General features: G+C 46.2%; 1 pseudogene; it reads right to left on the bottom strand.

The window, feature by feature from the left end:
- Nucleotides 1-4,212: 4,212 nt before the first annotated feature.
- On the bottom strand, nucleotides 4,213-13,396 carry LOC117042204 (annotated as a pseudogene).
- Between the last annotated feature and the right edge of the window lie 2,486 nt (nucleotides 13,397-15,882).

Genomic DNA, 15,882 nt, shown 5'->3' with positions numbered 1-15,882 from the left:
TTTTTTAAGATATTTTATTATTTTCACATTAAACAACAGAAACACAATACACAAACAAATACATAATAAAGAGAACATAATAAACACATTAGAAAAAACAACAACAAAAAAAGAAAACTTATACATACCTACATACACAGGAACTATCATTATTCAATTCTAGTTTCTCTCTTCTTTAGAGGGGGGACTTCCCCCGTACCCTTAAACTGCGTTCAATATTAATATACTTTAGTAACTTTGTATCTATTTTCTTAACATTAACCACACTTCTTAATAGTTTTCAAGATATTAATTAATCAAATATAATTCATTACTTAAACTACATATCCTAAAACATTCCTTAACATTTATATTATTCATAACAATACTTCTTATATACTCTTTTTATCTAACATCAACTAGCTAAAGCCAATTCAACAAGCTAATTCTGCTCAAATATCCAATTTTACACAATTCTTTAAATAATCCTTACATTTCTTCCAATCCTGTTGCACCTTCTCCTCCCTCTGGTCTCGGAGTCTCGCGGTCAGTTCAGCGCGTTCCATAAAATCCATTAGCTTCATCTGCCATTCTTCCACTGTCGGGATCTCTTCACCTTTCCAGTTTCTTGCAAGTAAAATTCTAGCAGCTGTTGTGGCATACATAAAAAACACTCTGTCTTGACTGGGTATCTCATGATTGGTCATGCTCAAAAGGCAGGCCTCTGGCTTCTTACTAAAAGTAATTTTCATTACCTTCTTAAGTTCATTATAAATCTTCTCCCAGAACGCCTTGACCTTTGGGCATGTCCACCACATATGGTAAAAGGTACCTTCCGCAGTTTTACATTTCCAACACACATTACTTGTGACATGATATATCTTAGCTATCTTCACTGGTGTCAAATACCACCTATATATCATTTTCATAATATTTTCTCTTAATGCATTACAAGCAGTAAATTTAATACCTTCCTTCCACAACCTCTCCCAGTCATCCATCATAATATGTCCAACATCTTTTGCCCAGTCTATCATTGCAGATTTAACCAGTTCGTCTTTTGTATGCCACTCTAGCAACAAATTGTACATTCTGGAAAGGTTTTTAGAGTTCGGTTCAATTAACTCTGTTTCCAGCTTTGATTTTTCTATTTGAAAACCAATCTTTTTGTCTAATCTAAAAGTTTCATAAATTTGATGATACTGCAGCCAGTCGGTGACTTCTTATTTCATTTGATCGTAACTTTTCAACTTAAACGTCTCACCTTCTTGCTGCAGTATATCTACGTATCTTGGCCATTTTGCAGACATATTAGGTCTTTTATAGGCCTTGGCCTCTACAGGTGAAATCCATCTAGGAATCTTTCTCTCCAATAAATCTTTATTTCTCATCCAAACCTGAAAAAGGGCTTTTCTAACTATATGATTCTTAACAGCTTTGTGGGCCTTTACCTTATCATACCAAAGATACGCATGCTATCCAAACACATTGTCAAAACCTTCCAAGTCTAACACATCGGTATTGTCTAATTTAAACCAGTCCTTCAACCAGCAAAAGGCTTAAGCGGGTAAACTATTGGTCTGCTGTGTCAAAGTTTTACTGGACGTTTGGAAAATATTGGCGAGAGCACCTGTAATTTCACAGTCACCACTTCCCCTGGAATAAGAATCACTTCCGTCCAAACCAGTAAGTATGTCTATAATTATGACAATCTGACCCATGATTTAAGCCCTATATCGGACTCTTTTCCACGGGTTTCCCCCGAATATATATATCTATATATATATAAAATGCAAGTGTCTCTGCGTCCAGTCTGTGTGTCTCTGGGTTTGCGCTACTGCGCATGTGCCCCAGGGACACAGGGATTGGATGGAGAGACATGGCTGGGAGCAGCAGCGACAGTTGAAGCGGGGCGGTTCATTTAGAACGCTGGCTCTCCAGTGGCCCGGGGAGGCCGAGAAAGGAGGCCACGCTGCTGCTCCTGCCGCGACGAGAGCCTGTTGCTGCTGACCCCCTCCTGCCCCATTGGCCTGCATGGCGCTGCTGCTGCTGCCGCTGGCTCTGAGGGGGTTGGCAGCAGGGGGGGCGAGCCTGGCGGAGAGCGAGGGGGATGGGGAAGAGTTGAGGCCTGCTCTGCCCGCGGAAGCCCCGGGCTCTCCTGCTCCCTCCGCCCACACGAGCCCACTGTCATGGAGACATGGCCGGCGGAGAGGTGAGGCCAGGCAGCAGGAGCACTGGCAGCAAGTCAGCAGCCCCACAGCGGAGGCGCCTCTTGCGCCGGGGATCCCGGACGGAGGAGGGCAAGGCGCGCGCACAGAGGGTGGCTGGCTCCGGATTTGTCCACCCCCCACCTCCCGCTAAAGCAGGCTTTGGCGGGGCGGGCAAGCAGGGCTTCTCCGTTAAAGCGGAGAAAGCACTGTTTGCCTCCTCCACCCCCGACCTCCCGCTAAAGCAGGCTTTGGCGGGGGGGGCGGGGGGGGCAAGCAGGGCTTCTCCGTTAAAGCGGAGAAAGCACTGTTTGCCTCCTCCACCCCGACCTCCCGCTAAAGCAGGCTTTGGCGGGGGGGGCGGGGGGGCAAGCAGGGCTTCTCCGTTAAAGCGGAGAAAGCCCTGTTTGCCTCCTCCACCCCCCGACCTCCCGCTAAAGCAGGCTTTGGCAGGGGGTGGGGGGCCAGCCGCCTCCACAAATGTTCTAGCGCCCGTTATTGTAACGGGCTTAAACCACTAGTGTATATATATATATATATATATATATATATATATATATATATATATATATATATATATATTCCGATACAAATCTCCAATTACCAATCAAATTACAATCCAAATTAATTATACAATTCCTAATTAAAGCAATTCCAATTATGCCAATTTTTAAACAATTTTTTGGACTCCCCATGACTTGGACTCCGGAGCGATCTTCACCTCTCTTTCAGTTGCATTCATAGTCCTAGTACTTTCACAGCCTCTGATATATGCCAGCAAGCAGACGAAATTATAATGAATAATGTCTCTGTATGGATAAGGTCACTCTTCTTCCAAATGCCACATTCCGGCCGTCACCATCTTCTCCTCCTGCTGCAAACCAAACTTCTTCGCACAGCCTCTCTCCCCCGCTCGCATTGCATCCACTCCTTTCCAGGAGAGCCAGACACCTCTATAAAATCCAATATCAATCATCCACCAGAGCTGGCTTCTCCCTTTGAAGTGGTGTTCAGCTTCATGGGCTCTCCACAACAATCAATCTTTGCTACGCCATTACCAGCCGGAAGTCCTCCATTACTATTGATTCATTCCAAATCTTGTTTCAAGTCCACACAGTTTGTATAGATAACGTCCAATGCTGCCTAATTCACTCTCAGTCTTTAAAGTCTGCTTGCTATTTCCCCATGAAAGTGGATTTTCTGGGGGAGGTTTCGCCCATGTTAAGTAAAATATTGAGGCAAAACAAACATAAGAGTCCAGGGCTCCCCCCTTCCTTTCCCTCTTTCACATACCAGTGAAAAGTCCATATCTTCTTCCGATTTTCATTCTTAACAGCTCAGGTATGAATCTGTTAGCAACATTCTTTCCACCCCTTTGTCCGAGGCATGCCCAAAACCTTTAACCAAATTTATATTTCCAGTTCTGGGAGTCGTGCACAAACAGGGCCAGTATCCAGGAGCTCTGATCCTCCATGAGCCCTTTGCGCCCAGGCCCCCCCATTCGGTCCCGAAGGATCAAAGTGGGTTGAGGGATGTCTGTGGGTGAGGCAGCCCTCCCAGTCATCCCGGGGAGGTAAGGGAGGCTGCTTACTCCCATCGCAGCCGCCAAATTCGCTCGTGATGGATGGCACAGATGTTACGGGTAAGCCATTCTCCGATCATGCACGACCGGAGGTCCAGTGTTTCCCCGAATATAGAGAATGGTCCCATCCCCTGGACAATCTCAGACTTACAGAAGTCCTTCTCAAGGTCATGAAGGAATCTGAAGAGGTGATTCAAGCAACACAAAAGGAGATTCCTCCTAAAGATCAGGAAGAACTTTCTGATAGTAAGAGCTGCCAGTGAAAAGGAACTCCCTCAAAAGGGGGTGGAATCTCGTTCATTGGAGGTATTTAAGAAGAAGTTGGATGGCCATCTGTCATGGATGCTTGAAATTAGATTTCTGCATTTGAGGGGGTTGGAATAGATTCCGAATCTGCCTTTCTATTATATACCCTGCTGTGAGTTCTTCAATTGACTTTTTGATGAGTGAAATTCTATCCACATTCCATGCGCTGATATGCTTTCAACCCTGTATGAATTATTTGGTGGGCCGTGAGAGTGGCACTCTGACTGAAGCTTTTCCCACATTCCAAACACTAAGGAGTTTTCTCTCTTGTATGAATTTTTTCATGGGATGTCAGATGATGGCTGCGACTAAAGCTCTTTCCACAGTCTAAGCAATGATAGGGTTTCTCCCCTGTATGAATTTTTCGATGGGAAGCGAGACCCCCACTCTGACGAAAGCTCTTTCCACATTCCAAGCACTGATAGGGTTTCTCCCCTGTATGAATTCTTTGATGGAAAGTGAGAGACGTGCTTTGACTGAAGTTCTTTCCACATTCCAAGCACTGATAGGGTTTCTCCCCTGTATGAATTTTTCGATGGGAAGCGAGACCCCCACTCTGGCGAAAGCTCTTTCCACATTCCAAGCACTGGTAGGGTTTCTCCCCTGTATGAATTCTTTGATGGGAAGTGAGAGCTTGGCTTTGACTGAAGCTCTTCCCACATTCAAAGCACTGATAGGGTTTCTCCCCTGTATGAACTTTTTGATGGGAAGTGAGACTCTGTCTGTCACTGAAGCGCTTTTCACATTCGAAGCACTGATAGGGTTTCTGCCCTGTATGAATTCTTTGGTGGGAAGTGAGACTCTGCCTGTGACTGAAGCTCTTCCCACATTCCAAGCACTGATAGGGTTTCTGCCCTGTATGAATTCTTTGATGGGAATTGAGAATCTGCCTGAGACTGAAGCTTTTTCCACATTCCAAGCACTGATAGGGTTTCTGCCCTGTATGAACTTTTTGATGGGAAGTGAGACTCTGCTGGTAACTGAAGCTCTTCCCACATTCCAAGCACTGATAGGGTTTCTCCCCTGTATGAATTCTTTGATGGACAGTGAGTTGTTGTCTGACACTGAAGCTCTTTCCACATTCCAAGCACTGAAATGGTTTTTCCTCTTTATGAATTCGTTTATGGGTCGTGAGATGGGAGTTTTGACTGAAGCTCTTTCCACATTGCAAGCACTGAAAGGGTTTTTCTCCTCTATGAACTATTTTATGGGTCGTGAGACAGGAGCTTTGACTGAAGCTCTTTCCACATTCCAAGCACTGATAGGGTTTCTGCCCTGTATGAATTCTTTTATGGGAAGTGAGAGAGGTTCTTTGACTGAAGCTCTTTCCACATTCTAAGCACTGATAGGGTTTCTCCCCTGTATGAACTTTTCGATGGGATAAGAGACTCCGGCTGTGACTGAAGCTCTTTCCACATTCCAAGCACTGATATGGTTTCTCCCCTGTATGAATTCTTTTATGGGAAGTGAGATTATCCTTCTGCCTGAAGCTCTTTCCACATTCCAAGCACTGATAGGGTTTCTCACCTGTATGAATTCTTTGATGGGAAGTGAGAGAGTTGCTTTGACTGAAGCTCTTTCCACATTCGAAGCACTGATATGGTTTCTCCCCTGTATGAACTTTTCGATGGGATAACAGACTCCCCCTGTGACTGAAGCTCTTCCCACATTCCAAGCACTGATAGGGTTTCTCCCTTGTATGGATTTTTTGATGGGAAGTGAGAAGGTCCTTTCGACTGAAGCTCTTCCCGCATTCCAAGCACTCATAGGGTTTCTCCCCAGTATGAATTCTTTGGTGGTAAGTGAGTTTCTGACTGTGCTTGAAGCTCTTCCCACATTCGAAGCACTGATAGGGTTTCTCCCCTGTATGAACTTTTTGATGGGAAGTGAGACTTGGCCTCTGACTGAAGCTCTTCCCACATTCGAAGCACTGATATGGTTTCTCTCCTGTATGAATTCTTTGATGCAAAGTGAGATTCCTACTGCAACTGAAGCTCTTTCCACATTCCAAGCACTGGTAGGGTTTCTCTCCTGTATGAATTCGTTGATGGTAAGTGAGGCTATCCCTCTGAATGAAGCCCTTTCTTTGATGGGAGGTGGACTGGGAGCTCTGACGGATGTTCTCTCCATACTTTGAATATTTATCTGACTTCTCCACTATGTGGATTCTGTTGTGGTCCTCCTTGTTCTTCTCTTCCATTTCATCACCATCTGCAATGAAGAGAGAAGCTGATTAGAGCCTCGGGAAGAAATGTAGCTCTATATTAGTGAACAATGTTAATGAATGCTTGTTAAAGAGGAAGAGTTGAAGAGAGTTAGAGGTGAGGCCTTACTATAGTTTTCACTGCCTTTGTTGGTGGTATTAATTGACATATTGCTTGGCTTTTATCCAGGATAGATTTTGTTTGGCTCAGTCATGGAGCCCACTCCATCTCAAAGGTCAGTCATCTCTTTGGTCAACCAAATGCAGACAGAAGCCAAAGCAAAAACAACAAACCTGACAGAAGTTACTTAAACTTCCCAAAAAAAACTCTGAAACCGACATTTAAGAAGGTCTGGACAGTTTAGACAAGTTTGGTCATTGTTTAAAAAGGCATGACTAGACAAAGAATATTCACAGAGAACAGAGTTGATATCCCTCCACTCAGGGCTCAAAGTGGGGATGTTAGAATCCCAGATGCTGTTGGTCTCCTCCAAAATAGTGGAGGTTCATCACATAGAGGTATGTATGGAATTTCAAAACTGATCTTATAATCCAACTGGGAGTTTTACCGAGAGGGTCCATGATCCCACGATTCTCCTCCTTGACTTCCTTATGCAGATTTCTTTGCAGATTCAGCAACGTCCACGCCTCGTCTGTGAAAGAAACAGCAACATCTTCACTTGCACACTCCCCACCATCAGTTACCTCAATCTGGTTATTCTCAATTTAAATGTATACACAAATCATTTTCTTCAGTCTCTTTAGACCTGCTCTGTATTTTTTCATTGCTAACAGAAGAGGGAAAATGACTATTACTCACACTTAATCTAAGCACAACAACCACAACAGCTCCTGAATAGACATCATGTGAAGTTGAATGCTCTCTGTTCTCTCCTGTTTCCCCTTGTTGTTTTCCAGTTTAATCCGACTCATGAACCCAGAACTCATACACTGACCATTAATAATGAACCATATGTTATAGACATTCCTGCAAATTTATTCTGCTAGTTTTGAGATATACAAATGACATGAGAAGACCTGGTCTACATGTTTGTATCATTTACAGGTGAAACTCAAAAAATTAGAATATCGTGGGAAAGTCCATTTATGTAAGCAATTGTTTTCATTAGCTACTGGAGTTTAATATATGAGATAGACTCATGACATGCAAAGCGAGATATGTCAAGCCTTTGCTTGTTATAATTGTGATGATTATGGCATACAGCTGATGAAAACCCCAAAGGTGAAATTGTTCAGTTGGGGTTCTCACCAGCTGTACGCCATAATCATCACAATTATCCTCTATAATAAAGTGCAAGTGTCTCTGCGTCCAGTCCCTGTGTACGTGGGATCGCGCTACTGCGTATGTGCCCCACGGACAGCCATTGGGACTTGGAGCGCAGAGACTTCAGGCGGCCGGGCAAAACTGTTGAAGCGGCAGGTGTGCACGGGTACGCGGCAGGTGCGCGCTCGCGTGGACTTACTTCTAAGCGGCAGTAGCCATTACAAGTGGCGGCGGGCGAGCGATGTCAAGCGAGAGCTGCTCGGTTGTTAGGGAAAAAAAACGAGAGCCGCTCAGTCAGCTCTGCGCATGTCCCTGACGTTGCTAGGGCAACAGTTTGACCACATATGTTCTAGCGCCCGTTAATTTAACGGGGTTAATGTACTAGTAACAAATAAAGGCTTGACATATCTCGCTTTGCATGTCATGAGTCTACCTCATATATTAGTTTCACCTTTTAAATTGAAATTACTGAAAGAAATGAACCTTTTCACGATATTCTAATTTTTCGAGTTTCACCTGTATTATTCATATGTTCCTTGTTTTCAGAAGCAAATAAAAATTTATTCCAAAACGAAAAGAAAAAGGCAACACACAGAGGCCCTGTCTGCATTCCAACTGCAAAGCAGGATCATGTTACTAAAAGAGTCGTTGCTTCTACTGCTGTGTGATGGAGCGGTAAGTTGTCTGACATGTCAGTATTGTAATGTCTCATTCTCACATTGCATAATGTTGCGGGTTGCCTTTAATTACTTAATTGATGCATGAGTATGGGAACTATTTAAATGTCTCCTCCCTTTCTTTCTTTTTGCCCCTCTGCTGAAGAAGATGGATGTGAGAGTTGTCTTGTTGTTTTATTTGCTTTATAAATAAAACCTTAGATGTTACTTTCCAACCACAGTTGCTTCTGCTGCACTTTGCTGTAAAAGATTGAGTTTGCTATCTACAAATGGGCTTTTAATGCTCACATGAAATTGGTAAGGCATTCAGATCACGGCACTGGTATGAGACATTTTGAGCTGCCAATACGTTGTGGTGGCTGGGCAGCTGTGATGTATTCCTAGCTCCAATTGCCTGCAGGTGACAAAGGCGCAGGGAGGCAGGTGGAGGAGCCCGAAGGAGTGCCCCCCTTCTCCATCTTCATCCGCCTGTCTCCCCCAACCCCCAAAGTGAGCAAGCCCCAATACCTCTCTGGCTCCATCCCTCCATGTCCCCATCTCCACTCCTGTGGAACTCACCAGATCTCTCTGAGAACCCTAGAGGGGAACACTCAGAGGTTGTGGGGAGGGATGCAGGAGACAACCTGACCAGGTCAACTGTCCATCTTCCCCCTTCCATCCTCACTAGCTTTGCAGGATCCATCTCTTTCATCCTTCCTGAAGAGTCAAGGAGCCATGACAAGCTGCAGGGTCCTGGGAGAGAGGAAGAAGCAAAGGGAGTCTCAGAGGCCCTGCAGGGATTCTCCTGCCCTAGATATTCCCCTGCTCCTGGAGAAGCACAAATGGGGCAGCCCCTTCCCAACAGAAACCCCATTTTAAACATCTCCAGTGATTCCAATTTCATCTGTTTGCGCCTCACCCCACTTTGTAAGGCTGCCATGGTATGCACAGTAGTGACCCCATTGAACTCAGTGTCACTTATGGATAGAACCTGGTGCAAAAACCAGTCACCATTCTGTCCCCAATCCTGAAAAGTGCAACCCCAGAGTGTGGGCAGAAAATAGCTGATTACCATATTTTTCGCACCACAAGGCACACTTTTTTCCTCCTAAAAAGCAAGGAAAAATGTCTGTGCACCTTATGGAGCGAATGCATGGTCCCTGGAGCTGAATTGCCCAGGGGTGAAAGCAGATCGTGCTCTTTTTTTTATAGAAAGAGATAAGGGGATGTTGAAAGAAAGCGGCAGAGAAGCTGATCGGCAAGCAATCGGGGAGAGAGACAAGGGAGGCTACCAATAAAGGAGGCCGGGGGGGGGGGGGGGGTAGAGACAGCAAGGAGAGGAGACAGGAATAGTAAAACAAGCAGCCCAAAAAAATCACGCATCCACCGTTTCATGGGGCTGCAATGGCGCAAAAATGTGGTTACAAAGCACGGATCCACATGGATCCACAGGATTTTTGCATTGGGCTACCCCAAACTCAATGTCAAATCGCTCATCATGTCTGTGGCCACAGCATGAACCACAAAAATCATACACCCACAGTTTCGTTCAGAATATTTCCCCCCCCCATTTCCCTCCTCTAAAAACTAGGTGTGCCTTACGGTCAGGTGCGCCTTATGGAGCGAAAAATATGGTAGCTATAACATGTAGGTGCCCCCACGTCTCAATGCAAGAGATGACTTAGCAGTTGAGCTGGCTGGGCCCAAAACCTATTTCTGCTCATCATTATAGCTGCTGAGAGACCCTGTAAGGTTGGTAATTCAGTGAGGGGGGAAAGTATTTGATCCCCTGCTAAATTTACCCGTTTCTCCTCTGACGAAGAAATGGCCAGCCCATAATTTTAATGGTAGGTTTATTGTAGCTGGGGGACCCAGGTGGCGCTGTGGGTTAAACCACAGAGTCTAGGGCTTGCTGATCAGAAGGTCGGCGGTTCAAATCCCTGCCACGGGGTGAGCTCCCGTTGCTCGGTCCCAGCTCCTGCCCACCTAGCAGTTCGAAAGCACATCAAAGTGCAAGTAGATAAATAGGGACCGCTCCAGCGGGAAGGTAAACGGCGTTTCCGTGCGCTGCTCTGGTTCGCCAGAAGCGGCTTAGTCATGCTGGCCACATGACCCAGAAGCTGTCTGCGGACAAACGCTGGCTCCCTTGGCCTATAAAGCCGCAACCCCAGAGTCGGACACGACTGGACCTGATGGTCAGGGGTCCCTTTACCTTTACCTTTTATTGTAGCTGTGAGAGACGGAATAACAACAGGAAAAACCCCAGAAACCCAGAAAGACAAAAGTCAGAGATTGATGTGCATTATAATGAGTGAAATAAGTATTTGATCCCCTATCAACCAGCCAGATGTCAGGCTACCTGGTAACTTTACTGTATGTAACGAGCTGAGATTAGAAGCACCTGCTGTAAGGGAGAAGTCTTACCTGTAATCCCAGCTAGTTACAGTACCTGTACAAAAGACAGCTGTCGACAGAAGCAATCAATCTAGCAGATTCCAAAGTAGCCACCATGACCAAGACCAAAGAGCTGTCCAAGGATGTCAGGAACAAGATTGTAGACCTGCACAAGCCTGGACTCCTGGACTGGGCTACAAGACTATTGCCAAGCAGCTTGGTGAGAAGGTGACAACAGCTGGTGCAATAATTCGCAAATGGAAGAATCACAAAATAACTGCCAACCTCCCTCGGACTGGGGCTCCATTCAAGATCTCATCTCACGGAGTTGCAATAATCAGGAGAACGGTGGTGAAGCAGCCCAGAACTACATGGGGGGAACTTGTCAATGATCTCTTTTTTTAAATAAGAGTTTATTAGTTTTTAACAATAAAAATACACAAAAAACAAATACAAACACTACATAAACTACACAAAATAGACACAAACAAAACAATTATTTACTTCACCTCATCTTCTTTATAATCCTAAACTTGGGACTTCCTCACATCCTCTCTTTTGCGTTCATTTCTAAACTTCTTTAGTAACTTTGTAACATTGTAAAATCTACTTTCTTACTTCTAATCTTAATTTAACAATCATAATCAAAATATCTTAAATTTTAAATGTTATTCTTATCTAATAAAACATCAAGTTCCACATCTTAACTTCTTTTATCCTCTCTTCACTTAACTTTGTTATGCTGTAACCTATACCTTTTCTGATTCCAATTTCAGATTATATATATATATATATCAATCACATCTTAACAAATATCTATATATTTCTTCCATTCTCATAAACCGTTTTCCCTCTGGTGTCGGAGTCCATAGTCAGCCTTCCTAATATCCCCATTAATTCCTACTTTATCCCACCCTCCTCCTGGCTATCTTCACCCTTCCCATCTCCCACCGGTCTCCCCTCCCACCTTCCACCAGTCCAATTTCTTCTGATTCTTGTCAATGATCTCAAGGCAGCTGGGACCATAGTCACCATGAAAACAGTTGGTAACACACTACACCGCGAAGGACTGAGATCTTGCAGAGCCTGCAAGGTCCCCTTGCTCAAGGCAGCACATGTGCAGGCCCGTCTGCTATTTGCCAATGCACATCTGAATGACCCAAAGGAGAACTAGGTGAAAGTGTTGTGGTCAGATGAGACCAAATTCGAGCTCTTTGGCACCTCCTCATTTTCCTTAGTCATGTAAAATTGAGTGATTTTTGCTTGTGCTTTCCTTAGAGAAGCTCTCTTTGGAGGAGGGCCCGTGGAACTCGGGGAGAGACCAGAAATTCTGTAACCCCTCCAGGTCAACACCATCTTTCCCCTTAATTCCTTATCATGTTTCCTTATACCATTTGTAGCAATTAAAGCTTTTCTAACTTTAGTCTGCAGCAACTTCTGTGTCCTTCACTTACTGTTCTGCAGAATGCGGAGGCCAGACTGGTGGCTGGGAGTGGCTGTTGGGACCATGTCAGACCGATCCTAAAGGATCTACATTGGCTCCCAGTACGTTTCCAAGCACAATTCAAAGTGTTGGTGCTGACCTTTAAAACCCAAAACGGCCTCGGCCCAGTATACGCGAAGGAGCGTCTCCACCCCCATTGTTCAGCCCAGACACTGAGTTCCAGGGCCGGGGGCCTTCTGGCGGTTCCCTCCCTGCAAGAAGTGAGGTTATAACCAGGCAGAGGGCCTTCTCGGTAGTGGCACCCGCCCTGTGGAACACCCTCCCATCAGATGTCAAGGAAATAAGGAACCACACAATTTTTAGGAGACATCTGAACGCAGCCCTGTATTGGATAGTTTTTAATGTTTGATGTTTTATTATGTTTTTATATGTGCTGGAAGCTGCCCTGAGTGTCTGGGGAAACCCATTCAGATGGGTGGCAGGTAAATATTATTATTATTATTATTATTATTCACACAGGATGCTGAAGGCGGTGACAGCTTCACCCCAATGCCTTGCCAGCGCACGAGGGGCATAGGTCTTCCTAAAAATATTTAGCTGAGCAAGACTGGATGCGGTCTGTGCACTTGCTCAGTTGGGAGGGGGCAGGTATTTATCTGCTGATCCATCAGAAGGTTGGAAACCAGATCTCACCCGGCCCTAGTGACTCCTTCTGTGCAGAATCCTGGGAAGCAGAATTGGTTCAGGGCGCTGAGAGTTGCAAGGAGACACCTTCAGTCCTGCTGCCCAAAGACTGCAATTCTCAGAGTGGTCAGCAATCCACACTTCTTGCCAGGGAACGCTGGGAATTGTAGTGGATGGGCAGATGGTGGGAGAGGGTCTCCCATCCAGTCTCCACACTTGGGGGAGGGGGCTGTAACTCCACAGGGCTTCTCCTTCCTCGGATCCCTTGGATGCTTACCTCTGTTATGAAATGCGACTTTCCCCCTAAATCTGAAGGGGGCTTATTTGCATGCCCTGTTTCTGTTGCCCCAAAGACCCCTCCCCAAAAAGGAAGGCAGCACCTCGATCCAAAGGAAGAACAGAGTTGCAGACCTGCTGGACACTCAGCCCCTCCCTGGCTTGGCAGAGAGGAATTGGGGGCAAGACCCTCTGCTCCCTGACTTGGGGGTCTTCCCCCCCATTGCATGAGCTGAACCGGGGGGGGGGTTGACTCCTCCCTTGCAGCCCTGGGACCCCCTCCTCCCAGTTGCACCCTAAGGGGGAAGAGAGAAGAGACTCACCAGATTCCAGGAGGGGCACCGAGGAAGTTTTTGCAAAGCAGAGAGAAGAAAACAGCTTCCTCTTTACTTGCAGGAAAGGGCTTCTGCTCTGGAGGACCTTGCCCCCCCCACGCCCTCCTCTTCCTGTCTTCTCTAGGAATCCAGCTCTGCTCCTTTTAACCCTTGGCAAGCCAAGGGCACCCGGACCGCCCCTCCCTCTCCCTGCCTGCCGTGTTCCTGCTTCTGCGCCTGCGCTCTAGGCGAGGCTGCCCTCCTTTCTCCATCTGTGCCAAGGACCCCCCCAATCTTATGCAGACTAACTACAAGGGAGATTGTGGAGGTTCCCCGTTTCTACTCTGCATTGTACACCTGGATCCCTACTTTGAATGACTAAATAACTGAATACAGGTAGGTAGCCGTGTTGGTCTGCCATAGTCAAAAACTAATAATAATAATAATAATAATAATAATAATAATAATAATAATAATAATAATAATAATAATAATAATAATAATAATAAATTCCTTCCACTAGCTCCTTAGAGACCAACTAAGTTTGTTCTTGGTATGAGCTTTTGTGTGCATGCACACTTCTTCAGATGTTCTTCTTGTTGTTGTTGTTCAGTCGTGTCTGACTCTTCGTGACCCCCTGGACCAGAGCACGCCAGGCACGCCAATCCTTCACTGCCTAGTTAGTTCTTGGTATGAGTAGAGTAGTAGTAATGTACTGGACCATCAAGAAGGCTGATCGCTGAAGAATTGATGCTTTTGAATTATGGTGCTGGAGGAGACTCTTGAGAGTCCCATGGACTGCAAGAAGACCAAACCTATCCATTCTCAAAGAAATCAGCCCTGAGTGCTCACTAGAAGGACAGATCCTGAAGTTGAGGCTCCAGTACTTTTGGCCACCTCATGAGAAGAGAAGACTCCCTAGAAAAGACCCTGATGTTGGGAAAGATGGAGGGCACAAGGAGAAGGGGACGACAGAGGATGAGATGGTTGGACAGTGTTCTTGAAGCTACTAACATGAGTTTGGCCAAACTGCGAGAGGCAGTGAAGGATAGGCGTGCCTGGCGTGCTCTGGTCCATGGGGTCACGAATAGTCAGACACGACTGAACGACTGAACAACAATGAGTTTTCGTGTGCATGCACACTTCTTAGTTAGTCTCTAAGGTGCTACTGGAAGGATTTTTTAATTTTTTAATTTGTTTTAACTTTCTGACACAGCAAGAGCTATTTTTGACAGTGGAATGGTCCCCCCTTGGGAGGTTGTGGTCTCTTCCTTCCTTAGAGGTTTTTAAGCAGAGCATCTGTCATGGATACTTCTGCTGAGATCCCTGCATTGCAGGAGGGGGCAGGTCTGGGTGACCCTTGGGGGTCCCTTCCAACTCCGCGATTCTCTTGATTCTAAGAAATCACTTGTGTTACAATGCCTGCCTTCGTTCTTGGCTACGTGAAGGGGTGGGGAATTCTCCCCACATCAATTGCAATCCTTCTCTCTCCCCCCCCGCCATCCAACATATTGCAAATGTCTCCTTCTTCCAGCTGTTCTGCTTGGTTCTTTTCCGGGGCTCCCATTCATTTCGTGCCCCCTGCTTCCTCCCCGGAGAGGCGCTGATCTTTTGATGCTTTTTAAATTAAATATACTCTTTTTCCCGCCCTTGTGGCGCCACCTCCGAACACAAGGAAGGCGCTGCTCCTCTAAAGACCCTTGCCTTTTTTTTTTTGCATGCGGAAAGCAACCCGAAGTGTCGCCGTTTCGCCAAAATTGTCGGAGGTTTTCTGGCCCGGGAGGAAAAAGGACGCCCTGGAGCAGCGGGAGGCTTGAGAAGGAGGAGGAGGAGGGACGTCAGTGGCCAAAGCGCCCCCCCCCCAAAAAAAAATCCGATAGGAAATCGGAATAGCGAGCAAGAGGAAGCGGATGGGCAGAAAGAGCAAACAGGTAAAAATGTGCAGCGTGGGGGGTTGAGAGGGGGGAGGGACCGGAAGGAAAAGCGTGAAGACAACCCCCCCCAAAAAAACCCGGCTTTCCTGCGACCCTTCGCAGGGTCCATGCGATCCTGCTGCCAAGTTGGGGACCGGCTGGGTTTCCTTGAATGGCTTTCCCCCCCCCCCCACGTTTCTCTTTTCCTGGAGGGCCAAGAGATGCTCACCTGCCCTGCATCCCCAGGGGCCCCTTTGCAGGAACTGAAATGCGATGCGCACCAAAGGTAAGGTGAAGGACCCCTGGACCTTTGTCCGCAGGGAGCCCCCCCCCTTCCCGCCTTTCTTACCCGTTTTCCCCACACCAAACATAAACCACAGTTTTGAAAATCCTTCATACTCTGGGCATGTGCAGATTTTGCAGCTTTCTGTAAACCAGAGGCAAAGAACCGCCTTGCAGGCTTGGTTGTAACCACAGGATCCATGAGCCTTCAGTAGAGAAAGAACTGAACAGGGAAGAACTGCCCCCCCCCAATTATAGAGGGGGGGCACCCCCGCCTGACTCGCAGAAAAAGACTTCCGGAAGAGCGAGCAAGGGAGGCGGATGGGCAGAGAGGACAAAGAGATAAAGATGCAGTGA

This window comes from Lacerta agilis, chromosome 2 (genome assembly GCF_009819535.1).
Source record: "Lacerta agilis isolate rLacAgi1 chromosome 2, rLacAgi1.pri, whole genome shotgun sequence".
Lineage (NCBI taxonomy): Eukaryota > Metazoa > Chordata > Lepidosauria > Squamata > Lacertidae > Lacerta > Lacerta agilis.
Note: the sequence above shows the minus strand (reverse complement) of the source record. Positions and strands in the feature narration are given on the sequence as shown.